The sequence below is a fragment of the Anas acuta genome, chromosome 17 (assembly GCF_963932015.1).
Source record: "Anas acuta chromosome 17, bAnaAcu1.1, whole genome shotgun sequence".
In the NCBI taxonomy this organism is placed as follows: domain Eukaryota; kingdom Metazoa; phylum Chordata; class Aves; order Anseriformes; family Anatidae; genus Anas; species Anas acuta.
Window position 1 is genome coordinate 19,082 of NC_088995.1, and position 8,616 is coordinate 27,697.

Below are 8,616 nucleotides of genomic sequence, written 5' to 3' on the forward strand. Positions count from 1 at the left end.
CAGGTGGCGGCAGAGGGGCGCCCTCGGGCGTCACCGGGCATGAGCTCCCCTTGGCCGCCTGCAGTACCCCTTTTCCACCAGCAGGTGGCGGCAGAGGGGCGCCCTCGGGCGTCACCGGGCATGAGCTCCCCTCGGCCGCCTGCAGTACCCCTTTTCCACCAGCAGGTGGCGGCAGAGGGGCGCCTTCGGGCGTCACCGGGCATGAGCTCCCCTCGGCCGCCTGCAGTACCCCTTTTCCACCAGCAGGTGGCGGCAGAGGGGCGCCCTCTGGCGTCAACAGGCATGAGCTCCCCTCGGCCGCCTGCAGTACTCGTTTTCCACCAGCAGGTGGCGGCAGAGGGGCGCCCTCGGGCGTCACCGGGCATGAGCTCCCCTCGGCCGCCTGCAGTACCCCTTTTCCACCAGCAGGTGGCGGCAGAGGGGCGCCCTCGGGCGTCACCGGGCATGAGCTCCCCTCGGCCGCCTGCAGTACCCCTTTTCCACCAGCAGGTGGCGGCAGAGGGGCGCCCTCGGGCGTCACCGGGCATGAGCTCCCCTCGGCTGCCTGCAGTACCCCTTTTCCACCAGCAGGTGGAAACCAGAGGGGCGCCCACACTTTGTTCCCCCCTCATTTTGGTCCCCCCCCCTTGGGGTCCCTCCAAGCCCAATGGACCCCCCCGCCCCTCTTGGCGCCCCCACCCCCGGCCTACCCGTGCCCGCAGCAGCCGCTCGCGCTCCGCCAGCGCCTCCCGCACCCGACGCTGCATCTCGGCCAGGTGGAGGCAGGCGCTGGGGGGGGGGAATAAATTGGGGGGGGGGTCAATTTGGGGGGGGTCTGGGGGCGCATTTAGGGGGCAAAGGGGACTGGTTCTCACCTGTAGAACTCGGCGTCGAGCTCCCCCGGGGGCAGCTGCAGGGCCAGGATGCCTGGGGGGGGTGCGGGGGGGGACATGTCAGCACCCCCCAGACCGAAACCCCAAAACCGCCGCCGTTGACCCCAAGGTGGCCGCTGGTGACACCGGTAGGGCCACCGGGCGCCCCGCGGGCCACTGGGAGCGGAAGACGGGCATGAAGCTGCCGGTGGATGGCGGCCACGCTAAAATGCTAGGTCAGCCGCGGGTTGGGGCTCTGGGGGGGGCACCCCATAGGGTCACAACCCCCCCAAAACCCCCCGGCCCCACAGAGACCCCCCCCCAGCCACACAGATCCCACCCCAAACCCTGTAGGTGCTCCCCCAAACCCTACAGGCACCTTCTCCAGATGTTCCCCACAACCTCCCAGCCCCACAAGTACCCCCCCCTTGGCCCCATACAGCCCCCCCCGGCCCCATATGGCCCCCCCACCTTGCAGGCCGCCCGCCCGTGGTCGTAGTACACCTCCTCTATGGCCTGGAAGTAGAGGACGCCCTTCAGCTTCGTCTCCTCCTTGTCTGGGGGGGGGGGCAGAGATAGGGGGGGTCACCCCATGGAACCACCTAACCCCCGACCACCCAACCCTGACCCCCCAACCCTAACAGATATAACCCCCACCTTAACCCCCGACCCCCTTACCCCCCAACCCCCACCCGGCATGCTCTGGGCACCAAACATGGCCTCCCGGAAGCCCAGTGCCAGAAAACTACGCCTACCAGCATTCCCCAGGCAGCTGGCTTGACCAATCACAGGCCCAGTGTTCAAGAAATACATTTACCAGCACTCGCTGGAACCCAAGCACTTACTGCCCTTTCAAAATAGACTCAAGCCCTAACACTAAAAAACTTCGAAACCCCTACAGGCCTAATCCAAACTGTTTACCACACTAAACCCCTGAAGTCCTATGCCTAAAAGCCCTTAGGACACTTAGGACGCTCAAAACCCAAACCCAAAACAATAGGATTCTCAAAGCCCTAAACAACAAGATTAGGACGCTTAAAGCCGTAACCCCAAAATTAAGATGCTCAAAACACAAAGCCAACCCAAAACACTAGGATGCTCAAAACCCTTACTCAAAACATCAGGACGCGCAAAACTCTAACCCAAAAATTCAGATGCTTAACACCCAAAGCCCTAACACAAAACATTAGGACGCTCAACACAGTAACCCAAAAAATTAGGACGCTCGAAACTCTAACCCTGGAGAACCTAACCTGAAAAAAAAAAAAAAAAAGGATCTTAACACACTAACCCTAAATAACTGACCAAAAATAAAACCCTAGGACCCTAACCCTAAAAAACATAGCGACACTCCATCCCAAAAAAAACTCTAAAACCCTAACACGCTAACCCTGAAACCCTTAAAACCCTGTTAAAACTCCAACCCAGTTATACACCAGTTACCTCCCTTAAAGGATATAGAGGAGCTCTCTCAGATACGGCAGTCCTACTTCTCATGAATGCATCCTTTAGGTGAGGAGGGAGAGAAGTAAAGCAAAGAACAACTCACGGGTTGAGATCAGGATAATTTAATTAAATGGAAATAATTATAATAATTAAATAAAGACTACCATGAACTAAACAATTTAACTAAGGGGAAATAAAAAGGGAAAGGGGAAAAGGGAGGGGAAAAGGGAAAATAAAAAGAAGGGACGAAAACAAACAAACAAAATAAATGACAGCTATATGGAAGTGCAGAGGAAAGAAATTGCTCTCTACTTCCCACAAATGAGCGATGATTGACCACGTCCTTGATGCAAGGCCTCAACGCACGCAGCCGGTGTTCGAGAGGAGGACCGACGTCTTCTCAACGAGAGCCCACCCCTCCCCTCTTCTTCCTGTTTCCACCTTTTATTGCTGAGTGTGACATCCCATGGTATGGAATATCCCTTGGATTGGTTTAGGTCAGCTGCCCTAGTGATGTTTCTCTCCTCGCTTTTTGCCCATCCCCTAGGAGGGTTAGAGAAAGGCCCAATGCTGTGCCACTGCTGCTCAGCAGTAGACACAACACGGGTGTGATAACACTGCTGCTCCAGCTACAACTGCAGAGTACGGCACTGTATGGGCTGCTGCTGGGAAAGTTAACATTCCAGCCAGACCCAGCACACCACCAGAGGTGGATTGTTACGATATGGAGATGGTAGGTTATCCAACGGCTCCCGTTTATTATCTTTTTATTTTTCCTGTTCTTCTTCTTCTTCAAAATTTCTTACCTGCTTTTAGTGTAAATATTAAGGCTGTAAAAGGACATGAAGTCCTCCTGATCCATAATCCTGCATCATCACTTTCTTCCCGGCAGAAAGGTTCCTTCGAATTAACATGTGTATTTAAGGCCTGACAAATACAGTCTTCAAAGGATCCAAAAACGGGCCCAAAGACATGCGGTCTTAAAAGCTCCTTTGGCCATTCTATCACACAATACTGGACCCTTTTTTATTTACTTTTTACGTTTCTGGGGCCTCTCTCGTTCCAGTTTCTAATCGTTATTCCTAATGGACTTTCTGCTGGTATGTCTGGTAATTTGCTTCCTTTCTTCTGGTCCCTGGTCTTCGGTTTTGTCTCACCCATCTAGGAATGTTACTCTGGCAATTCCCACAGCCCTTGGTTACCTTAATAAGAGTGTCTTAAAGAGGATTTAAGATCTATCACCCACCCACAAATCCTTTGGGAATCCCTTCGGTCCTTCACCGGCCAAGTCCCTCGCGGGAGATTGGAACCGTGGTAAAGAAGACCTCCACAATCGCTTCGGAACTAAATTCCGTCTCAGTCACACTCTTACACACACAGGCAACCAAAACCCATCCAACAGAACAGTATACGCTTTAAACACTTACGACTCCGTTGTCTTCATTCAGATCTTCACACGCAGAATTACGGGCAAAATATACTGCTGCAGCCAGCAAGGGAGCTGAAAAAAAATCAAAACCTTAGCTTACCTGTATTCAGGTTCGAGATGCCATTAGTCCCGACCAGACTCGAACAGCAACCACCAAATGCTGGGGCACCTCTCCTACATCAAATAAGATTCCAAGAACCAAAGCCCTCCTGGACAAGCCCCCTGGTGTCATACATGACTGGGTCCCAAACTGGATTGCAATTAAATTTTACAATTTTTTAAATAAATAGAGGTAAACGAGAAGTTGCTCGCAAACAGATATACTGTGCCAGATGCCCTTCAGCAAGTGCCCAGAGGCAAACCGGATGTCTTCACCAACACAGTACAAACAATGTATTAGTAAACCCATGCACTGCCACGTTAGCTGTCATCACTAACTGCCAGGCAGGACAGCTCCAGACCAAACACGTACACACACAGGCACGCCACAAACACTACAAACAAAACACACAACACTAGGCGCAAGAAAAAGTGACCCCCAAAAGGAAAGCCCTATGGCAACAGCAAGTCAGAACAGGTGCTCTGCAGCAGACCCCAGGAGAGACTCAGATGTCACGACACGTGACTGGAAGCAACTGCCAGAACTGGGATGATGGAGGTCTAAAAAGCCTGCCTTCAAGACAAGAGACCAGACGGATGGGGAGTGAAAACCCCATAAGACGACGCTTAGGAATTCAATTCCCAAGCAAGAGCTCCTGATATGGCCCAGATGACTTCTGCAAGAGTGAGGATGGAAACAGACGCGATCTCAAACCAAGTATGATGCACAAGACCTGAAACAGATCTGCACTTCAAGCAGCGACTGCAAGACAAGAAGTGCTGAGATCAGAGTCATGACGACAAAACAAGCATTGAGGCCCTTCAGCACCGCTACCAAGTCGCCTGTCTGGTCAGTCCGGTCTAAAAAGCCAAGAGGATATCAAGACCCGAGAAGCACAGAACAGACGCTGCAGAAGCAACACTACAAGACAAACAGAAGGAAACTGTCCTGCCTGGCGCACGCACTCACACTACAAAATAATCCTGCTTCTTCTATTAGCCTGGTGACCCAGCCACAAGCAGCCTGCACGTGACCCAGCCTCAACCACCCTCACAGTGGCACCAAGTCTATTCAGCCAGCTGGCTCCATGCTGCTCTGGCTCCCAGCTCCCATTAGCCACCCCAGATATGCAAATACCAGGTGCCCCCCAACTTAGCTCTCAGGTTGCTGGATGGTAAAGTCCCTCCGCCTCAAGAAATGCACAGGCACCGATTGTCATCTTAGTCAATTGAAGGCTCATCATCATCTGCAAAAACAGAGAAACAGCATTCACTAGGACGCCAGCCCCATTGCTCACCTCCTCCAAAATGCTGACTACTACTGATGCAATATACGATTGTGCTCACGTGTTCCTCTCTGAGTCCAAGCTCCAACAGTGCAGCCAGTATCATCCACTCCACCTGGGAAAACAAGGGGATTAAATGATCGTTGCGTTCACAACAAGTCAGCCAATGGTGTTTTTTTGTTGTTGTTTTTTTGTGTGTGTTTCCTGTATTTTTTTTTAAATCTGCCTTAGCTCAACAGCATGCAGAGTGCAAACAAGAGAGCTGGGGTGTTTCTAGAAGAAACAATCCCCATGCTTTCGCTGCAGCTTTGAATATTAAAAGGACAATACGACCTAGCAAGTAACTGGAACTTTCTTAACTGGAATTAGCTCAAACTTTTATTTACATTGAAAGAAAAATCCAGGAAGAGAACAGATTATACACCAACAAAATTAATTCCATTCCATCCCCAGAAAAAAATCACATACTCTCATCCCCTCCCGTACCTCAGCCGCTGGCCTGCCCCACAAGGCAGATGCTTCCATCTCTTCTCTTTACCCACTTATAGCACCTCTAAAAGGCAAACTGGAATTTTACTCTATTGGATGTAAGAAAATAACTGCACTGAGAACCGCACCCCAAAAATAACAGCTACCTCTGCTCATCACGCACCAGTCACTCCAGAGGCACCTCAGGTCATTACGTCCTGGACTGCACACTGCCTTTCAGCCTGAACAAAGGAAAACACAGTCACAAGATAATCATTCAGCTGCCAGCATTAGCACCCATCGCTCAACAACACAAAGGGACCCCATTTACAATATTATCATTTGAAAACAGAAGCCCCCATACCTCAGCACCTCAGAAGGAGATCAAGTCAATCACCGAGCTGCCTACGGAGTGCTGAACAGTTCAAGAAGGAGCTCTTTCTTGTGACAGGTTCCTCCAAAGGTTTACGCTCTACTGGGGACAGGAAAGAAATAAAAATAAAAAATTCAAAACCCCATATCTGTAAGCTTTCAAGATTCGACAGACCTCCTCAAGCACACCGTTCAAGTGCTATGCAAGCACAGCTGCTCGCAAGCAGCTCAACTCTCCCACCCCCAACATCTGCCACACACCACAGAGATGACTGTGCCAGCTGCCCTTCAGTACGTGCCCAGAGGCAGACCGGATGTCTTTGCCAAAACAGTCCAGACAATGTATTAGCTCACCCATGACCTGCCACGTTAGCTGTCATCACTAACTGCCAGGCAGGACACCTCCAGACCAAACACATACATACACAGGCACGCCACAAACACTACAAACAAAACACACAACACAAGGCGCAAGAAAAAGTGACCCCCAGAGGAAAGCCCTACAGCAACAGCAAGTCAGAACAGGTGCTCTGCACCAGACCCTAGGAGAGACTCAAATGTCACCACACGCGACTGGAAGCAACTGCCAGAACTGGGATGATGGAGGCCTAAAAAGCCTGCCTTCAAGACAAGAGACCAGAAGGATGGGGACTGAGAAACCCCCTAAGAAGACACTTAGGAATTCGATTCCCAAGCAAGAGCTCCTGATGCGGCCCAGATGATTTCTGCATGAGTGAGGATGGAAGCAGACGCGATCTCAAACCGAATATGATGCACTTAGCTCTCGGGTTGCTGGATGGTGAAGTCCCTCCGCCTCAAGACATACAGAGGCACCGATGGTCATCTTAGTCAACTGCCAAGCTCATCATCAGCTGCAAAAACAGAGTACCAGCTTTCACTAACACGCCAGCCATGATGCCCACCTGCTCCACAATGCTGAATAGTACTGATGCAACATACAATTGTGCTCACCTCTTCCTCTCCGAATCCAAGCTCTAACAGTGCAGCCAGTATCATCCACTCCACCTGGGACAACAAAGGGATTAAATAATCGTTGCATTCACAACAAATAACCCAATGGTGGTTTTTTGTTGTTGTTGTTTGTTTGTTTGTTTTTTGAAATCTGCTTTAGCTCAACAGCAAGCAGACTGCAAACAAGAGAACTGGGGTGTTTCTAGAAGGAACAATCCCCATGCTTTTGCTGCAGCTTTGAATATTAAAAGGACAATACGGCCCAGCAAGTAACTGGAAATTGCTTAACTTGAAATAGCTCAAACATTTTTTTTTATGTAGAAAGAAAAATCTAGGTGCAGAACAGATTATACGCCAAAACAATCAAACACCAAACAGTCTTCCCTTCTCTTTGGATAAGGGATGACCAGGCTGACAACACTCACCTTCCCTCAGAGCTTCATGACATGAGGATTTCCCTTCCCTGTCCACGACTGCACAAAGCACCTGCAGAGACAAGAGAAACGCACACTCTGAAGCACCTCACAGCCACAGCGTACCTGCTGCAAGACCTCTCTCTTCCCAGCTTCAGTACTTCAGCTGCTCACCACCTCTGAGATTCTTTGCTCACAGCGCCACAGCAAACTCCTCCCGGGCCACACAACACACACTACACAAGCTACATAGCCCAACACACACAAGCTGGAACATTCCCGCCCAACAATCAGTTGCATCGCACAGGAAGGATGCTGCACACTCCGAGAAACCAAACCTACCAGTACTGAGCAGCTCCATGCATCCTCCTGCCAACCACGCTCAGCACACACACTGTTTGCCCCTCAAAAAAAAAAAAAAAAAAAAAAACCTTTGAACATACACACAAAAAAGAAAAAAAAACAACCAAGCTCCACAAATGCCAAAAAGACATGCACACACAGCAGCCCAGGCAGTGGTAGTTACAGACTTACCCTTTGCAGATGAAAGAGGTGACTCTGATACAACCCTGCTCAGTCTCTTGGTAATGCTGCATCTACACTGCCAAGCCACATGTAGCACACAGTCAAGCTGGTTTTAGTCCTCTGGTGAGTTACAGAAGTGGGTTTATACATCTAGAGATTAAAATATAGCTCAAAAACAGAAGAGTATCCCACCATCCCAAAAAAAAACAGTGAGCCAGCAGCCCCTACTAAACATCCCTCTACTAAGTGAATTCCAAGCACTTAAAATCCAGAAATCCATAGGCTCCAGTCTGCCTAGAGAACCCTGCAACTGACTGAAGGAAAAGCAAAGCACTTACCCCAAAGAGCAGCCCAAGCAGAATGAGCTCTCTGATGCCATGCCTGGAGCTCATATAGCATTTAGCCCCGCCCAGCACCCAAACCCAATCACCTGGGAAAGGGGAGGGGCAAAGCACAAGAAAGTAGGAAGAGAGCAAAAGAAACAGCTGTGGTTTTTTTTTCCTTTTTTTTTTAAATCTGTTTTATCTCAAAAAAAATCAGAGAGCGGACAAGAGACCTGTGGTGTTTCTAGAAGCAAAAATCCCCTTTTGCTTTTGCTGCAGCTTTTAATGTTGAACTGATAATGTCACCAAGCAAGTAACTGAAACGTCTTCAACTGGAATTAGTTTAAACACGCTCACTGTCGTCTGCAAACACTGAGAACCAGCATTCACAAGCCCTAACCCTAACCCCTAACCCCAACCCTCACCCTAAAC

At 50.2% G+C, this 8,616-nt stretch overlaps 2 long non-coding RNA genes across 3 annotated transcripts; both read right to left on the reverse strand.

The window, feature by feature from the left end:
• Positions 1 to 2,403: 2,403 nt before the first annotated feature.
• Positions 2,404 to 4,668, reverse strand: LOC137841289 (uncharacterized). The gene is made up of 2 exons (XR_011088538.1): positions 3,725 to 4,668; positions 2,404 to 2,840 (listed from the first exon to the last, which is right to left on the reverse strand). It is a non-coding gene; the product is annotated as an uncharacterized lncRNA (long non-coding RNA).
• Positions 4,669 to 5,084: 416 nt separating this feature from the next.
• Positions 5,085 to 8,616, reverse strand: LOC137841290 (uncharacterized). 2 transcript variants are annotated; one of them, XR_011088541.1, is made up of 6 exons: positions 7,871 to 8,616; positions 7,349 to 7,409; positions 6,924 to 6,977; positions 5,944 to 6,823; positions 5,764 to 5,821; positions 5,085 to 5,226 (listed from the first exon to the last, which is right to left on the reverse strand). It is a non-coding gene; the product is annotated as an uncharacterized lncRNA (long non-coding RNA). The 2 variants fall into 2 exon arrangements; XR_011088540.1 differs by having other exon boundaries at positions 5,944 to 6,849.